General features: G+C 47.8%; 1 protein-coding gene across 11 annotated transcripts in view; it reads right to left on the reverse strand.

Moving 5' to 3' along the window:
• PLS3 (plastin 3) overlaps positions 1-18,847 on the reverse strand; it is an 82,864-nt gene extending 64,017 nt beyond the window's left edge. For 2 of the 11 annotated variants that reach the window (XM_037908107.2, XM_043521837.1), the window contains exon 1: positions 18,484-18,614. The gene's annotated coding sequence lies outside the window, so the exon portion shown is untranslated. Of the gene's footprint in view, positions 1-13,581; positions 13,817-17,418; positions 18,160-18,483; positions 18,615-18,757 lie in introns of those variants that run through there. The other 9 variants (XM_043521843.1, XM_043521846.1, XM_037908108.2 and 6 more) reach the window with 9 other exon arrangements.
• Positions 18,848-19,408: the final 561 nt, after the last annotated feature.

Here is a 19,408-nt window from a genome sequence, read left to right on the forward strand (position 1 = left end):
AATAAAGACACCGAAATGCTAACAGGTACTTTAAAATGTTTACCTCATTTTAAATCAGACTTATGGATTTTGCCTAACATTAAACACACCTTTGTTTTGTTTATTTTTTTTAAACAGAACACGACACTGAATGGTTTGGTCAGTGAGCGACTGCAGAAGTACTATATTAAGTTACCAAGCAGAAAGCAAATTGCTGTAATGGACAAGGCAGGATTGCTATTCAGGGAACAGGCTGTGGCTCTGCCCATGACTCATGAGTACAGCAGGAATGGCAATTAGGCATCACCTGACCTCCGGTCTTACATAATCTCTCTCTCCAGTTTGCCAGGAGAGATCTTTACACTAGAGCAGATGTGAGTTGTCTGAGTAGCTATTGATGGGAAATGCTGCCAACACACAATACTTCACCTACCAATGAAAAGGCAGAAGTGGTAACTCACCCATTGTAGGAAGCATTCTTACAGAATGCACACTTGTAAAATTGTATACAAATTCTAAAGTAATCCCACCACCATAGCTCCAAGCTGGATCCACACCTTCACTCTGACAAGGACAGACTTTGAACTCATCAGTATCTCCAGGTGTTAAAAACAGGGTGACCAGATGTCCCGATTTTATAGGGACCGTCCCAATATTCGGGGCTTTGTCTTATATAGGTGCCTATTACCCCATCCCGATTTTTCACACTTGCTATCTGGTCACCCTACTTAAGAACCCCCAGATTTTATATGGCCAGCTGTCAACCTCATCAGTCTGTTAAGTGCCTCTAGTAGACAGCCTATCAATTCATTTAAGCCAAACTGGTCAAGGTCAAGTCAGGAACCAGAATCATGAGCACTCATGCCTCAGACATCTTGGAGCCATTTCCAGCTATTTAGCTCAGGACTAGATTTACTGGTTTCTGCTAAAAATTGTTCCATCTAATTCTTAAGCCCCTGCTGGAAAATCCATTGTGACAACCGCCCGCTGGAGTAGTGAGCTCCAGGCTGTTTGGTAGCTTGCTCTGAAAGCTTTTTAAATGCTTAATGTGACTCAACCTCTCCTGGCTCACACACACAATGCAGGTCATTATCTGTCAGACTGCGAGTCTCCCATCACCACAGCTCTCTGGATGTTGTTAATTAGTTAACTGCCCAAAGCATTCAGGCCCAGGAAGAACTGAAATGACTTCCCGCCTTCCACATTCAGTTTAAGCAGCTCTAGCCCCACGTGACAGCCCCTGATGAGTTAGTTCATACATTACCCCTAAGTTTGCATGAGCAGCCACGTAACCAGACCCCACAGAACAGAGAAGTCGGGTTTCTCTCTGCCTCCTACAGCGTACGGTTCAGAAGCAGGAGCCCATGTATCTCAGGGATATTTTACATTCAAGCATTAACTTACCAGATTCCCCTCCCCACGCACTCCTGTGACCTGGGGGTTTTTACCCACAAAAGCTTATGCTCAAATAAATCTATTTGCTCAAATAAATCTATTCAGGGGACACCATCACAGGGCCTAATCACATCAGCCACACTATCAGAGGCTCGTTCACCTGCACATCAACCAATGTGATAGATGCCATCGTGTGCCAGCAATGCCCCTCTGCCATGTACATTGGCCAAACTGGACAGTCTCTACGTAAAAGAATAAATGGACACAAATCAGATGTCAAGAATTCTAACATTCATAAACCAGTCGGAGAACACTTCAATCTCTCTGGTCACTTGATTACAGACCTAAAAGTGGCAATTCTTCAACAAAAAAAACTTCAAAAACAGACTCCAACGAGAGACTGCTGAATTGGAATTAATTTGCAAACTGGATACAATTAACTTAGGCTTGAATAGAGACTGGGAGTGGATGGGTCATTACACAAAGTAAAACTATTTCCCCATGTTTATTTCCCCCCCCCCCCCCAACCGTTCCTCAGACATCCTTGTCAACTGCTGGAAATAGCCCACCTTGATTATCACTACAAAAGGTTTCCCCGCCCCCCCGCTCTCCTGCTGGCAACAGCTCACCTTAAGTGATCACTCTGGTTACAGTGTGTATGGTAACACCCATTGTTTCATGTTCTCTATGTATGTAAATCTCCCCACTGTATTTTCCACTGAATGCATCCGATGAAGTGAGCTGTAGCTCACGAAAGCTTATGCTCAAATAAATTGGTTAGTCTCTAAGGTGCCCAAAGTCCTCCTTTTCTTGTTGTTTTTGTGGATAAAGACTAACACGGCTACCCCGATACTTGTTACCTAGGTGTAGTTATTAGTGGCAAATCCCAGGTGGCAGGTTTTGGGTTGACTTCAGCTGGCTACACTGAGGTACTAGCTACCTGTGACTTGTTCCACTAGGTCTACACAATAAGTTGCTAGCTCAATGTTTTAAAAAAAAAAAAAAAGAGAGAGAGAGAGAGAGAACACCACTTTTTTAAATGAAGGCAAAGACTTAGTGTAAGATGGCTGCAATCAAACCATGTAAGATGGCTGCAATCAAACCAGACCCTTTACTTAACAGGTTCGCTACTCAATGTTTTATACTTACTTCATGGATTGTGTTTCACCTTTGCTAAGCTTGTTTTCTAACGAAGAAATTAAAGAGAGATTCTAAAGCATACAAAACCTATTTTGACCAGAAGAACACAACTCTATTTTGCAGACAGATAAAACTCACATATTCATTGTGCATTTTTTACCCTTTATCAGTGTGCTGACAGTGCACCAAAAGCATCCAACAGGGATCAAGGCCAACCCTAACTCATGCGCACTCTATACAGAAGACTTGACGTACCAAAGGACAGCGCACTACCACTCATAGCATGGTATTGCCCCTCCTACCCTCTGCTGAACTTCTGACGGCCCCCCTAAAGCAAGACAGAGCCTTTCTCATGAAGCTGAAGCGTTGACAAGTGGGAAGATAAAGGGATACAGACTAGTCAGAAAAGACTTGGATCGCACCAAAATCTCCAGATGTTCCTATGTGACTGGTGATGGACAAACAAGGGTCAGGGCTCATATTTATCTAACCTGTGAGGCCTCTCCTCCCACAACCCTCTGGTAATCCCTCTGCTCCCTTTCTCCTTCAGATCCTCCCCAGAACAGGGCCTTACATAACCCCAGCAGACATACATCACCAACCATGCTAGCTTTGATCTTTGGAGAAAGGGCTGAGATAAGCCTTCTTCACATCATTCTACAACTCACTTTCAGTGGCAGATGTAACTTGACGCCATCTCTCCAGGACGGTTAAGGTTACAGGGGCCAACACCTCCAAAACCTTCCCAGCTGGATACCAGCAACGCAAGTCTTGCAAGCTCTGGAGTGGTACATTCAAGTGCACTGCCGTTCTTGATTTAATTAAGCAGTGTCAAGTATCCCGGAGAAAATTCTGAGCTCAAAATTTGATCAACAAGGAGGGGCGATTAGAGGGTGGGAGCAATATTGTGCTGGGATCTCCCCTGATCATTCTCCCCAAGAAAGGGGTTGGCACATCCCCCCGCCAAACAGCGCAGAGGGATTGTAAGCAGTATAAACTGCAGTCTGGATTACAGAGTGGTAGCCGTGCTCGTCTGTATCAGCAAACAGAACAAGGAGTACTTGTGGCACCTTAGAGATTCAGTCACAAGAGCTTTAGTGACATGAGAAACACATCCAGGGTCCAGATCGCCCCCTCCACTCCACAGCATTTATGGAAATCAGGGCCCAGGAATTTGCCTTCTCCGAGGCGGTATGGTGGAAGCTATATCAATAACATGGTCACTTTACCATTCTCTCCTTTTCCTACCCCCTTTCTTCACCACACCTACCTGTTGAGTCCTGTCACAACCCAGACTGTAAGATTTTAGGAGCAGGGAATGTCTTTTTACTGTAAAAACAACGAGGAGTCCTTGTGGCACCTTAGAGACTAACACATTTACTTGGGCATAAGCTTTCGAAAGCCCAAATGTGTGTTAGTTTCTAAGATGCCACAAGGACTCCTCGTTGTTTTTGCTGATACCCGGCTACCCCTTTGAAACCAGTCATCTTTTTACTGTGTGTCATCACAGGGCCTAGCTCAGCGGGACCCTGATCCCCAGCTGATAACCGTGGGCATAACTAACAACACGTTTCAGGGCCTAAATGAAGCAATGCTCTTTTCATTCAGTATTTACGGTGCAATGCTTTGTGCATGAGCCATGAAGATGGGGACCGAAGGGTAATATTGTTGCCACTAGCTTAACCCCTATTGCCACCACAAACAGCTGGAGAGGAGCCCATTGTTTTACACTGTGGCTCAAAGCAACATTTTACTACGTATGCTACAGGAGCTGGTACTCTGCAGGCCCGCTCTACACAGCTGCATGACTTATAGCAAAGACAAACACTGCTTTCACCCAAGAAAAACAGTGACAGATTGGAGTCTCTGCCTGCCCACTGGACTCCTGTTCACGATTCCAGGGAGTGCTCCAAAAGAGAAGAATATTTAAGCCTGTCTCCAGAAGAGTCAGCGTCCTGGAATCTCAAAGCCACAACCCTGTTTAAAACCCAAACACAAATACTCACTTGATAAAGTCTGTTTTGCACAGACCCTTACCAACAGATTAGCAGGGAAGAGAATGGAAGATCATTATGAAGGCAAAGTAAATGGGGACCCAGTATTTACATTCTTTCCAAAACTTTCTTCACCAAACAATCCTAGTCTGAACTGTGGATTCACAGGATGTGAATTCCAGTTACAGGAATGAATAATCTCAATACAAATTACCACTCAATTGTGTCAGTGCAGTTATGAACATAGTTAACTTTGTTGCTGATCCAGCAACTTTACCTGCCTTGAGACAGCATTCAATTCTCACAGCAGCACTCCCCAGCGAGTCAGACACACAGCCCTGACGAGCGGGTAGGAATTAGTTTTGCCTCCCTCTTTCCAGCAGAGTCAAATCAGAGGCACACGAAAGTTAGGCAGCAGAACCGCACATTATGGAAGCCATGTTATTACTGTCACGGCAAGCAATGGGCAGGGCGAATAGATTAACTTCTTTTAAAGACTGCTTATGTTCTATGCTAAGGGGCTTTCTCAGCTGATTCTCCTGCAAAGAGGAGAGTAAGACCTGTCCTACATATCGTACATCACAGGGGGAGAGGCTAACAGCCGCTGCCATTGTGAAATAAAATCCACACACACAAATCTGTGTTTCATTACAATCGCTATAGGTGTTGCAATGTGTGTTAGTTACACACAGTGCTATTGTTGATAAAGCTGAATAGTTGCAACATGTCAGTGTTACATTTGAATGAACTATGCAAGTTATGCCCCTTATCACTTGGTAGTTTCACCACACTGAGGCAGAGCATAACCTTGTCCTCTCTTCAAGTCACTGTGGTATCAGGCTATGTGCCTGATTTGCGGGGAAAGGGTGGGGATCTAGAGTGACTTTGCTCTCCAAGTCTTACAGGTATTCCACACAGAAAACTGGGAGAATATCGAGGTATGCCATTAGACACCCAAAAGTGTGCAAATGCCAGAGTCAAAGGTTGCACGTCCCCTTCTGTGCATGCAACGCCACAGCCTAGTTACAGGATTACATACCCTGTTATTTTCCTGCTAGCTTTGCTACACATTAGTATCTAAATATATTTCATTCGTTTATACTTGGTGCAATCCTAATGGAAAAGTAGAGGTTTTTAGGGAGGGGTTGTTGTTGGTTGTTTTTTTTTGGTTGGTTGTTTTTTGTTTTTTAGAAAAACCCACACTTCCGATAGGAGTCCGAAAGGACATTGTTACCAGCTCCACATCAACATTTTGGACTTCCATTCTTTCTTCACAGAAAGATAGCGTAGCTGTCATTGGGAGTAAGTGCAACAGAACCAGTTTGATCAAGCAACAAAGTTAAAGCACAAACTCCATAGCTAATAGGAACCAGGTTGCTGGGGGGATTACCCACTGCATTCCATACTTTGAGAGTCAAGAGTGAATGCCACGGCTCTAGACGTGTATATTTACTCACACTTTCTAAGTGGAATGCCAAGTTGTCCAAATTCACAGCAGCGTTTAGCATGAGACATTGGACATTCTGTTGCCTTTTCTCCGTTTTCCAACTTTGCCCTTTCCACCTTATCTCCTTGCAGGGAATTTTGCCTTTAGTTGGGCATGAATTTGTGATCAATCATACAACAAGGATCTCAGCGTTTACACGTTTCTCTTACAAAGGGTAAGGGCTCGCTGTGGCTTTAGCGTTTTCCCTATTTAGAGTATTTTAAGGTTTTTGCATATGGTCCAGAACAGCCTGGTTCAAACGCTCCTGAAGAGGATCAGCTTCTTACATTGAAGACTATCATCTTGCTACAGCAGGAGTCAGTTTTTTCCACCTCTAAGCGAACACACAAACTCTAAAGTATTATCAAGCAATTTGAAAATGATTCCAGCAAAGGCTCCAGCCCTTAAGACTTCTGGGCAACGGAGTCCTTACTGCTACAAAAGGGAGTCATGCCACCTAGCGTATATTTACATAGCGCCTTCCAGAAGCGATGCTCAACACCTCCCACCCTGAAGATCTTACCGTCAAAGTTAAGAACCATCAGACACAGAACAGACCAGGAGAAAGAGGGGCCCTGTGATTTCAAAGGAAGCAAGATAAGGTGTTTGGCAGAGGAGGAGAGGGAAGCCATTCCAAGCAAAGAAAGCATGAAGCCCAGAGCGGTCTGTGGGCTCAGACACCAAGTCCAGAGTCATTCTGGCTTTCTCATGCACAGCCATCTCTTCTTAGCCACTCCCCGGTTATTCATCTGCAGGGCATACATCAGTGCTTATGGCCAAGCCTTTCTACCCTCCAGCCTTTTCAGAGGCAGATTAAGGTTTCCTGGGGCCCTGGACCAGAGCAAGTGGGGGAGCCTTCTCTTCCTTCTGCCTGCAGCCCTGCCCCATTTTGCCCCTTTCTGCCAAGGAGCAGGGTCAGGGTGTGGGGGCTTCTCCTGCCCTGCCCACCCGATGGCCAGGGACTCCGAGTGTCTGCCGTCCAGTGGCAGATTTTTTCCGGGGCCCCCCAGGGCATGGGCTCCGTTGGCCCAATGGCTAATTCGCCACTGCTTCGGTGGCTTCCATAAGCCTCCTCCACCCCACCCCACCCCCTCTCGAAGTGTAGCTGTCCTGATTGCGACTGCACATTTCTGCATTCCAGACGTGGAGGATGCTCGTGGTCCCTCTCACCATTCCCCTGCATCGAAGGGAGGGGGAAGCGCAGCAAGCAGCTGAAGTTCCTGCACTCCCTGAACCGCTGTAACCCGGTTCTCTCTGCTGCAGACAACAGCTCCAAGTAGGAAAAACCAAGAGCCAAGATCCACACAGATCAGAAAGTGCCCCAACGGGCCTCAAACCCAACCTGTCACTACCACTGCCCAGAGAAGGAGGATTTGCGGCAAGTCAGGGTTTCCTGGGTTTCCTCTCCGATTGCAGCATGGGGTTGGGACGCCACACCGGTTCCAGTGACCCTAATCCCTTTCCTAGTGTGGACGCTCATAGCCTAGCTCCAAACATGCTGCGGGCGATGCAGCCAGTCTACCCACTGCAAGCAGAATTCAACCCTAAAAGGGAGACGGGCCAGAGACACCATGCAGGGACACTGCTATTGATTTTATGTGGGAGTTGTAAGACACTGTGGGAATAGGCAGACAGAATGCGGAGAGTGTTAATGATTCACAGGGTAGTTCATTCAGTCTGGTTTTTCCTAAGCATAGCTGAAGCCTGGGTAAGTTTTTTCCAAAAATAAAAAACAAAATCTGAATCCTAGAGGCAGGGAAGAGTCAGCAAGCAAGAGCACCCACCTCTGCAGTCACTGATTTACTGTGCTAGGGAGCAGAGATAGGACCCCAAGTATTATGAATTTATACATGGGCTACAGAAATCTACAGTCGCCAACCTGCATTTTTAAAGAGCTCATAGGACCTGTTACAGCACGTGCCACAGTTCCCGTTTCTCCAAGCCTCTTCTGAAAAGCAGCAAGAATCAATACCGGACCATCAACTGATATTCAGTCATAACTGAATTACCTTGCTTTTGCTGGTTTGCAATCAAACACTTAGGACAAGTCTACACGACAAAATTTAAGTTGACCTAAGTTACGTTGATGTATAACCATCCCAGTAATTGAATCGGTTTTACACATCCACACTATGTTTCTTGTGGTGCTGGTCCCCGCCAGGAACACTTACACCAATTTAACTGCTAGTGTGGGGCATCGCAGGACGGTTTCTGAAAGACAGCAACCGTAGATGTAAGCAACACAGTGTCTACACTGACATGGTCGATCTAACTACATCAGCCTAAGCGGTGTGACTTTCGGAGGTGGCGTTATTAAGTCGGTGTAGTGACCGAGTTACATCAGTGGAAGCTACATTTTGCTGTAGATGCTTACAGAGTTAAGTCAACGTAAGCGAACTCTGTAGTGTAAACCAGATCTTAGCGTTAACAGCCTCAGTGACCTAGAGCAACATACCAGTTTCTGCTGATTCAGTGAGGAACAGTTCCTCTGAGGCCTCTCACAGGTAAAGGGCTTCCCATAGCGCCGAATGGTCTAGAGCCATCTACCAAGTTGCGAACACATCGTGCACAGCTGCTAGCTTACTGGAAAGAACATTGATTTTATCCAAGTTGAGATGGGGTGTGGCTCAGTCTCTAGCCAGGCCAAGAATATGCCATTCGATTCTACCCTGCAAGACTGAAGTCTGGTGACCTCTCTGTATAGGCTGTCGGTTCTATTTAGGGAACATGAGCTTGCTTTAATACTAAACAACTCCAATCTCTATGAAAAGTGAGCAGAAGGGAAAGGCAGATCTATCCTGTGTGTTAAGTTTCACAGAGATGGGCCCTGTGTTTAGCTCAGGACTAGAAAGTACTTGATTTTCTGTTTTGGATACAGTACTTTAAGATGCTGCCTTAAACTTGTGCTCATCAAGGCAAAGGAACACAAACAAGTGTATTTTCTACGGGTAAGCAGCATATTTAAAGTTAAGTTACAACAGCACACAAGAGCGTCAGCTGAGTCTGGTTATTTGTATTCATAGACTTTAAAGCCAGAAGGAACCACTAGGTCACCAAGTCTGACCTCCTGCATATGTCTGGCCGATACATTTCGCCCACTTACCCCAGGATTAAGCCCAATAACTTGCATGACTAATGGACATTCTCCAGGCTGCTGAGGAGCCAGGAAAGGAATTCTGAGCCCCACCAAGGACGGGCCAGAAGGTACATTTGGCCCATGAAGATTAAACACAAGATTCAACAGCGCTGAACTAAAACATCCACTTCACACGCTGCCCTCCCCATAGGCCAACCAGCTGTAGCACCGCATTAATGGCCCCAGCATCGATAAGCCCTTGTATTGCTCCCACATCACTGCGTCCCCAATATCCCTGAAACAAGGGGACAGTACAGAACAGTACCCGGCACGTGCAGCTTACTGGGGGAGAGAGCGGGAGTCGGGCAACAGAGTTATTAAGCAATGAATTCCCTCCCGGGAGCATCCAGCTAGCACATCACCGAGGTACTGCATGAAGGCGCAAGCCCCATGGCGCCATACTCAGTAGTATGGAGGGGACCTTCGGCCAGGGGAAGGCTACACAAATCCACCAGCCAATTACTCCTGAGCGAACAATGGCCATGAAATCTCCAGAAGCCCCATAGCAACGTTCCAGCCTGGGATAGGCATCTTGTTGCTACAATCCCTAATAAATTCCCTTTAAATAGTCCAGGGTTTAGATCCAATGTGCTAGTGTGGAATTAGGTAGCACGATAACAATGTGGCACCAAATCCCTGTGCAATACAGTACCACACCATATTCCTTCCCGCACAGGTTGTCTCACCCAGAGCCCGCGTATTTTACATCTGCTCTTAAATCCCAGAGTGACGGGGTTTGGGCTGCTTTGTCATCGTTTAGGAATACGGTATGCTGGCCTGGTGGCCGGGTCGTTCTCGGTGTGAATATACTAGTTCACACAACAGGAGTGTGCGTGGAAAAACAGGGAAGAGGGGGGAAGAATGGCTCCAGACAGCCACTTCTCAGCAAACACTTGATAGTTACTAAGGGACATTGGCAGCAATGACACCACACGCCCCCCGCGGGGACTTCATTCCAGTCCTGCTTGTCCCCCTGGCTCCTTCTGCAGGGATCCCAGGCCGCCCTCGCCTGGGAGTCCCCGCTCTAACCCACACAGCTGGTGCTGCCAGGTTCTCAGCGGACTCCCCTGAGCTGCACCATGCAGAACAGCCCCCCAGCATGCTAGGTCACACCACCACTCGCTGAGCTTTGGCCCAGCTGTCCCCTGGCTGGGCCAAGGTGCGGCCAAGTCAAATGTTGGTAGTGTTGCAACCCTGCAACCTAAGGGACGCTCCAGGTCGTTCCAGCAGCAGTGGTAATGGTTTCATAGGGGGCCACTGTCTACAGGAGGTCGGGCCATGGCCCCTCTGGCTCCACAGCCTATGCAACGTTTCCAAAGCCGCGGTGGGAAAAGGTCAGACTTCCCAGTCAGCCTGAGCCTAACTGACAAGCCACACGTGCAGCAGGGCTAGCGCTTTCTTCAGGCCAGGAGGTTTGCAGGCCGCCTGCTGTCACATTAACTGGGTGGCTTAAGAGGACATGCTGTGGCCACTGACCCTTAGCAGCACCCGCGGACTGTGAGCTCAAGCCCTACGCATGGCAGGTTTCAGAGAATGCATGCCAGGCGCATTAGCTGTTCTCTGCCTGCCTTCTGCTGGGGCTTCCTTTGGCAGCTTTGCCCTGGCTTAAGAGAAAACGTTGTAATGTGCTCTAAACCCCACCTGCAGACGCAGATTTTACTTTGGAAGTACTGCCAAGGAAATTAGCATTAATGAAGTACAGGGAACATGAGAGACTCTAGTAACAGGGCAGCGATACTCAGACCTCAGGGCTTCCGGAGCCAAATTAGAGATCAACAGTCCCGACAAGAGTCACCGTCGTGTGAATTCACTGTTTTATTTACTATTCTCTCGTCACATTGAAACAGTGTGACAGGGAAATATTTAGAGTCGGTCTGTCTCTCCTATATATATTTTTCTCACAGCAAAAGGACTGACCAAGTATTACTATTAACTACAATACAGTAAACGCATCCGGACCGGCTAATAACTTAGCTGGGTTAATAATGAACTCACCCAGTGTTTTAATAGCATGTGCTGCAAGAGCAGCCGGAGACACATGAAAGAGCCGCTTGCAGCTCCCAAGCCTCAGCCCGAGTATCCCTGTATTGGGGCAGGTAAGCAGGAGTCCGGCTCCTCGACCTTTTCCCTGAACAACGGGGCTGCGCGTGAGCAAAGGACGGCAAGGCAGGGAGGACACGAAGGGTGCTGGAGCCCTACAGGGGATGACAGGTTGGGGCGGGGGGGGAGTGGGGGGGCAGGCTCAGTCTCTCCACCACCTTTGACCCTTAGGGCTGTGCTGCTGAGGGGCCCACACGCTGTTAGATAAGGAGTCTTATTTGCATCACGGTTCATCCGAACACAAGGCTTTTGAAAACCCAATTTGACGACGAGAACTTGGAAGAACTCTCTTTCCAAGAAAGCAGATTTTCTCTGATCCCTCAACAATTAAGGGAATCGCCCCCAAAGGGCCCTTTGCTCTCTGGGCGCTCAGCAGCATCATTTGGGGGTGAGGGGGGGTGGGCACCTTCCTTTGCAGGGACATACTTGGAGGGGAAGGGAAATGGAGCCCTCTGTGCCCTCCTCATCACCCAACAATTCCCCCCCACCCATCTGCTCCACCAGGCCAACGGTGGGGGCTCAGGGTCTCTCCAGCTCCTCTATTAATCGCTGATGAGAGGAAGGGACCCAGGACTCCCCACCTGCCCCAGGCTGCCTCCAGCACTAGCCTCACTCCTCTTCCCCAATGGGAAATGTGGGGAGGAAAGAAAGGGGTCAGAGCTGTTCAATGCAGGACGTCAGGCGGTTGAGCAGTGCCCCCCAAACCTCTCCCCATACCCATGACCCCTCCTCCTTTTGTCCCTGCTTCAAACTATGCCCCCACTGGCAGCTGTCCCTGCACCCTGTTCCCAGGTCCTCAACCCACGGGGCGGAGAGAGGACCTGCGTGTGCTGGAGAGGCAGAGAGATGGGAAATAAGGAGATGATGTAGGGCAGTAAAGGAGCTAACAGCCATCCAGTGTCTACCGTGCCACTCAATCATTGCCAAGGAGCTGGAGAGCCGGGCTGTGGGCCACGTGAGTGCTGAGAAATTATTTAACCAAAACTGAAGTTAACTGCCCAAAAACAAAAAGTTACGGTTGCTCAGTGGTGATACTCTGGAAGGGCACAAGACAAGTTCAGCTACACTCAAATGTCTGAAAACCCAGAAGCAAGGTGCTAAGGTACACAGGACCCCTGTAACATAACCTTAACTCTGCCCTCTTTGAGCAATGCCTCAGTGTGTCAAAGCTATACTGTCACTCTGTCCTTCCAGATGTGACAGAACTCTCTGGGGACGGAGCACACGACCACTGAAAAGGCAAAACTCAGGTTCAGGTCAGGCAGAGCAAACAGGTGTTACCTACCCCCGGCTACTCTCAAGCGCTGCACAAATCACACAAACCACCACCAACCTCCGATATGCTACATGTTAACATCCCTTCACCCTTGCTTTGAGGGATCATTCTGTGACATTACTTGCCTTCACTTACCCCTCACTAAGCCGTGGAGACCAGAGTTACATATGTGACCAGACTGCTGACAATCCCCATGACAAGACAACCCTGTGCATCTCAGACAACCTACGGAACTCAGCACTGAAGTGAGGCATATTTGAGCCATCCAGATACATGTGCACCTCTCATTTCATACCAAAATCCCTTCACCATTCAATATAGCTACGCAACAGTGAATGCAGCTAGAGTCCATGCAGATAAATGCTGGCATTCAAACCAGAGGAGCACAAATGTCCTTGTCTATTTACAGCACCCCCCCTTACTGAAACATTCCCGAAGGCTACCACCAGCTCCAGGGGGCAGAAGTAAGGTGATACTGCAGGGGTGGCATGTACCTTACCTTTGTATTTCTTCTTTTTCAGAGTTCTGCGTGTGGCTGAACTCTATGTCCTGGAAAAGCACAAAACCTCACCACCAGGCAACCCACCTCTGCATTAAAGTTTTGGGGCAGTTAGTTGAGAGTGGCCTGATACCAGGCTATTTGCCCTCAGCTAACCAAGCCTGACAGGTGTGCATGGAGCCACCCATTCCCCATATATTGACAGAAGCATCTGTACACAAAGCTCATTTGTGAGCCAGTCACAACAAACGCAAATACAGTCATCATTGCTTATACAATAGCCTAGCTCCTCACATGTCAAGGAGAGCAGATGCATCAGGATACTGACAACAGATGCGTGTCTACATATTTGGGATGGGAATGTAGGAGAGAGGACCTGTCACTTATGAAATAAAGACAAACAGCGTAAAGGGAAGTTAGAAACTCATGAGTTGCCCTAACATAAGACAGCTTCCCTCACTCTCTTGTTTCAAGCAGGTTGCACCAGTAGCCTACTTGAAACAAAGGATATTCAGTAACAGCTTTTGTTCTGCATTTCTGCTAAGACTATTTGGCAGATTTAAAAGCTTATCTCACCTTCAGCTTTTAACTCTGGTGTGGACTAAACCTGCCATTTGCAGAGCTGGAAGTTTCTGGAGAACGGTTGTGTTTTGCTTTTATAGGCTAATTAAACTATTTTTCAAATGAATCTTTTATGAATACAGCCATCATCAAGTTACAGAGAACACAGCTTGGTAGATACTAACTACTGTGTAGTCAGTCATATAAGTACTAACACATACCTCACACAGCAGCTGTTTCCAACATTTGTTAGAGGGAAGAGAGCTTCTTTGTTACAAAATTAAGTGCAAAAGTTTAACCTATCATGTAGTCCTGGTTGTCAGTTACACAACTGGCATTGATTATGAGCCTAACTCACCAATTAAGGTCTTTGATTTTTATTACTGAACATTACAGCTAAGTCTGGGTTTAAAGGAAGATACAAGCCCCTAATTTAAACACTTTGTTTTGTCACTTTTCCATTACTTCACTATAATAGTCTTTGATAAAATTAAGTTCCAGCCAAAGTAAACTAGACTTTATAATGTAGTCCTACTTTGGAGGATGCAGAGGTAATGATGTATTAGCATGTGAAATTAGAACGTCTTCATTTTCTCTGCTTGCTCAAGACATTATCGCTCGAGACACTTCAATCTCTGGATTTGGCAGTATTTCATGTTCACCAATACCTAGCAGCTTGCGTAGCTGGTTGACACATATTTCAGTCCCAGAACTAGCATTCTGCTCTGGGGTGCAGCACAAACTGCACCTGTTATTTTACAGAGTGTTGTCGGGGCTCTATGAAACCCAATCCATCACGAGCAGGCCAAACATTGTAATACAACCATTTCCTTTGCCACTGGCAGTTCACATGAAAACGGTCTTGGGAAAGGGACAAGAGACACAGACGTTTCTCTTTTAAGCATTTTAAAAATTAATAATATTGTGCTTGGAGTTTAAGGACCACAAAAGCTAGTTTACGTCAACAAACCAGTGATTTCCCCAATTCAGGAAGAGTTTTGACCATAATGAATATTTTCTTTTTTGTTTAAAGCGACACGACTGTACTGATGAAAACTGGGGACGATGTGTATTTTTTTTTGCCTTTACTGAAAATATACCCTTTACATTGCCTTAGCTCAATCACCAACGTTTACAAAAGCATTAAGTACAAATCTCATTTGACAGTAAAGGTAAAATCATTGTCCATGACTTTCATAGAATATCACGGTTGGAAGGGACCTCAGGACATCATCTAGTCCAACCCCGTGCTCAAAGCAGGACCAATCCCCAATTTCTGCCCCAGATCCCTAAATGGCCCCCTCAAGGGTTGAACTCAAAACCCTGGGTTTAGCAGGCCGATGCTCAAGCCACTGAGCTATCCCTCCCCTCCATGGTTTGAGCATTGGCCTGCGAAACCCAGGGTTGTGAGGGCAACCCTTGAGGGGGCCATTTAGTGATCTGGGACAAAAAATGGGGACTGGTCCTGCTTTGAGCAGGGGGTTGGACTTTAATTGAGGTGTTAATTGGCATTTTAACAGATTTACTGAATGAACACTGCAACTACAGTCAGTCTGTCATATAAAGATCCCAGTAACTAGGATGGTCAGACATTTGATGAAGACAGTATTGTACTTTCACAGTTATGTTTTCTTTTTTTTCCTTCTCTCTTTTCGGGGGAAGGGGGGGTGGGGAAGGGGGTGAACTGTTTCTTTGTTTTGTTAAAGGTTTCTCTCCCGTTATGTTAATATCCACACAAATATCAGGGAGAAAAGTAACGAAGGTGCTGATCCTGCAAACAAACACTTAAGCACCTGTGCAGCTTTTGTGGCACAAGTAATCATTCTAAAATTAGGTCTAATCTATACAGCTGTATGCAACAGTGTTACCATTTGCTGGATCTCTGGCAGCTGCTACGAACAATAACTCCATTCAATCAATCTTTTAGGGATTGACAGACAGGGAGGATAGCGTTGAGGGAAGAAACCAGAAATGTAGCCGTCTTTAACAATTAGAAACGGTTGTATCGCAACTCCTGCAAAGCAAAGGAGTTGTTACTAGAGCTCAGGTCAACAGAGCAAGACAGCCACTAGAAAGTCCTCTACAGGTAAGAAAAAAACATTTAACAGGGTGGCAGTCACCTCCACAAATGTTCTGAATTCCAGAACAAGTTCACACTTCTGAAGTGAAATTGGGAACACAGAAATTAGCACGGAAAGTGTCAGGGGAAGGGAGTTCCTCTGGATTTTTGTGTGATGTCCAAGCATCCCATCAGTTAGCTATTTGATGCAGTCATCAGCCTCAATGCCCCACCCCATTCTGAAACCAACTACAGTAAAGCAACATAAAGCTAATGAAGAATGTGTACATTTCTAGAAACTTGGTTCTAGTCATCCAGTGTTATTTCAATCTTTATAAAAAGGAAAACCTTGTCATATAAATTTTGATAAAAGAACAGAGAGGATCTGAGTACAGTCATCCAAGGCTAAATATAGAGCAGTGAATTAAATAATCACTGCTGTGATCTTTTAATCTAGACAAAGAATAAGCGATTCATCGTCCATAAAAGGAGAACTCCTTCAAAAGAGTTCAGTTACCACTAGGCAACATCCTCAAATTGTTTAAACAAATCATGCTCGGTAAGATTAGCAAACTGCGATAAGAGCAGTGCTGTAACACTTCTAGTAAGTTACTTTCTAGCATATTTGTTTAAAAAAAAGAAGTCATTCTGCCCCTTACAGCATGTTTGGAAGCATTCCAGTAGATCTGGAATCAGAGATCCACCACAGATACACAACTGTACATTAACACTCATGGATGAATAAACAGCTGCAGAACATTACACTTAAATAAATGATCATGCTTCTGTCCATTAGCATCCAAGAAATATTGCCCTAGACTGCAGGGCTACCAACAGGTCCCCTCTGAACAAGGCCTCTCTTCTTAAACATTGACAACTTCTATACATTAAAATCCGCAGTATATATACACATGTTGATCTCTGCAGCTATTTCCTAGCCACATCCACATTCCAGCTGTCGTCTTTAAAATTAATGAATGTAATTCTGTCAGTCTGAAGGTTTTCTTTTTGGATTACCTTTAACTAGACTCATCTGAAAGTTCACAAGTGTTATTGGTTGAACAATATACCTCAATTCTCATAGAAAATGTTTCATCTGAAATATCTATTATATTTTATAGTCCATCTACAAAAGAGACCAAAAACAGGAAGCATAGCTTTGGTTGTGCACATACATTCCACTGGGATTTTGTAACATGTAATAATAGTCTCAGAGGTTATAATTCAATGGCATTTTCTCAGAGCTATAACAATAGCTCTTTAGATAAATCAAAACAGTGATGTCCTCATATAAAGTAAGGAAAGTACCATAAAGCAAGCAGGCATACTTCCCTACATGAAGTTGGGGGTTTTGCTTATTTTGTTTTGTTTTTTGCATACATATGGAAAACTCTCAGTACAGCTCCCCCACTCCGGTCTTTCGATAATCCCCACACACACACCCACCTCTGCTCCAAGCAAGATTTAAATTTCAGTTAAAGCATCAAGATCCAACACTATGTCAGGTTAGACATTCACAGCTAGAGCTAAATGCTTGCAAATTCGTAAGAGGAGGAAATGTAATCCAGCACCCCCTGGAAAAAGTCCACTCCTCACAGCTCTGCCCCACCAAAACACTTAACATGCACACTCATTATTCAGTGGACACAATGAAGTCACAATTCCTTTCTGATCCCAAATTAGAGATATAAAAATAAACCTAAACAGTCCCCTGAGTAGTTCCCTTTAGTCCAACACAGGTCTGTTGGATTAAATCTGTGCCTGCCATTTCCCTTGCCCAGTGACTGGTCTACCTCTGGGATACTACTCTGCAGAAATAAGTTAGAAGGGAAATTGCAATGAATTTATGGTTTCCTAATATCACATGCAATTCACAGCAGCAGCCTCCTTCCCCCAGAGGAAGGGGCTGATCTTGCCTTTTTTCCACAGGTTTAACTTGCCCGGAAGTCATTGGGAATTTTCAGCACAGAACATTTGCAGAATGATCGGGCCCCATAAAGCCAGTCAAGAAAAAACTGCTCCAGCACCTCAGAGCGGGGCTTCGTATCAGCATCCCAGGACGGCTGCTGTTCAAGGCAACGCCTGCAGAGCCCCGGGGAAGGAGCCTCGCTGGCACCCGCGAGAGGAGAGTTTTAAAGCCTGCCCTGGAGTAACACAACCCACGCGGAACTCCAGGCGCAGGGTGCCAGAGGACCCCCCCCCCCCAATAAAGAATGCGTCTCTTTACAGCCTCTGGGAATGCGGGCAAGAAAAACAGCGGGCGGAGAGAAGCGCAATCCCCGGGAAAGCGGAGAGAGGGCCAGCTGCGCTAGTCACAAACCCGAAACACACACACACGGGGGGAGACACAGACCGAGCGAGCTGCGGCGCGGCAGAGCCGGGTCCTGGCTGCAGACCCGAAGGGAAGCGTCCCTCCTGCCCGCGCCCCGCCGAGGCCGATCCGCCCGAGCCCGCAGTTATTTAACCCGGGCCGGGCCGGGGGCGGGACTTCGCAGCCAGGCGGGTCTGTGTTTCCCGACCGCGCTCCCAGCCCTGCCCGCGCCGAGGGGCGGCCGCGGAGCCCCCCCAGGGCCCCCTGCCCCGGACAGGGCGCGTCTCGCTCTGCGGGGCGCAGGGGGGCCCGGAGCCCGGCCGGCGCCGCCCGCCCCCGCGGGGAGCCGGCCAGTGGGACGCGGTCCTCGGGCGGGCTCCCGCCAGCCCGGCTCCCCACGTGCCCGGCCCAGGGCGCCCCCCGGGGTCCCCGCTCCGGCCGGGCTGGCGCCGGGGCGCACCAGGCTCCGGGGCCGCCGCCAGCTTCCCCCAGCGCGGCCGCGCCGCTCCCGCCCCGGGGCTCCCCCGCCCGGCCGCCCGCCACTCACGCTCCGTGCGCCCCGGCCGCCCCGCGTCTCCAGCCGGCTCCCGCGCCGCGGGCTGGCTCCGGCCGGCGGGGGCAGCGCCGCTGGGATTGGGCCGGCCGCCGGCGCGTCAAGCCAGTCGCTCGGGGCGGGGCGGGACCGAGCCGGCCGGGAGCCGCCCTGCCAGGCCGGGGCGGGGGTCCCGGCGCCCCGCTGAGCCCCGGCGGGCGGAGCTGGAGCGGGCCGGGCTGGGGAGCCGGCACCCCCTTTGTCCGGGCGAAGCCCCATGTGTGCGCACCCGGGGCACAGCCGCCTGGATGGAAACTCCGTCCCCGGGCCCCCCGGGAGTCCGCCCCGCTCGCCGCCCGGGGCGTTCGGGCCGCCGCCGAGCTCCGTCCTCTGTGAAGAGCCCGGGGGCTCGTGGGGAGTGCTCCGGAACGGCCTCGTGTCCACCGGCTTCTCAGCACCAGGGAAGCAAGATGCGTTTGACTTCCATCATCAGCCTGCCTGTCCCATTCTTGTAGTTTAATTTTTTACCGTCACCAGGAACTTAAATTTATAGAAACCCTACAATTACTGACCCACTTCTGAAAAGGGAGAGGTAATTTTCTTCTTCAGCAGAGCGACCTGGAATTAACAGGTGTGAGAGGACCTCCTGGATAAAACTCAGCAAGAACAGGGCCATCCACTGTATTTGTATGTTAAACAGTTTAAATGTTAGGAATACAGATTTGCTTAAACCCACTTTGTTTAGAATGTATATAACTGGACATATTAAAGGGCTCCAGCTTCCGTTGGCATTTTGACTTCAGTGGGAGCAGGGCTGGCCTTTTAACATGCTTTCCCATGTTCAGATTAGTGCTAATATAGTAACTGTGTATTTCACAGAAGTAAATGTTATGGATTCTAATGATACCTGCTTGCACTATGCATCCGATGAAGTGAGCTG

The sequence above is a fragment of the Chelonia mydas genome, chromosome 9 (assembly GCF_015237465.2).
Source record: "Chelonia mydas isolate rCheMyd1 chromosome 9, rCheMyd1.pri.v2, whole genome shotgun sequence".
In the NCBI taxonomy this organism is placed as follows: Eukaryota; Metazoa; Chordata; order Testudines; family Cheloniidae; genus Chelonia; species Chelonia mydas.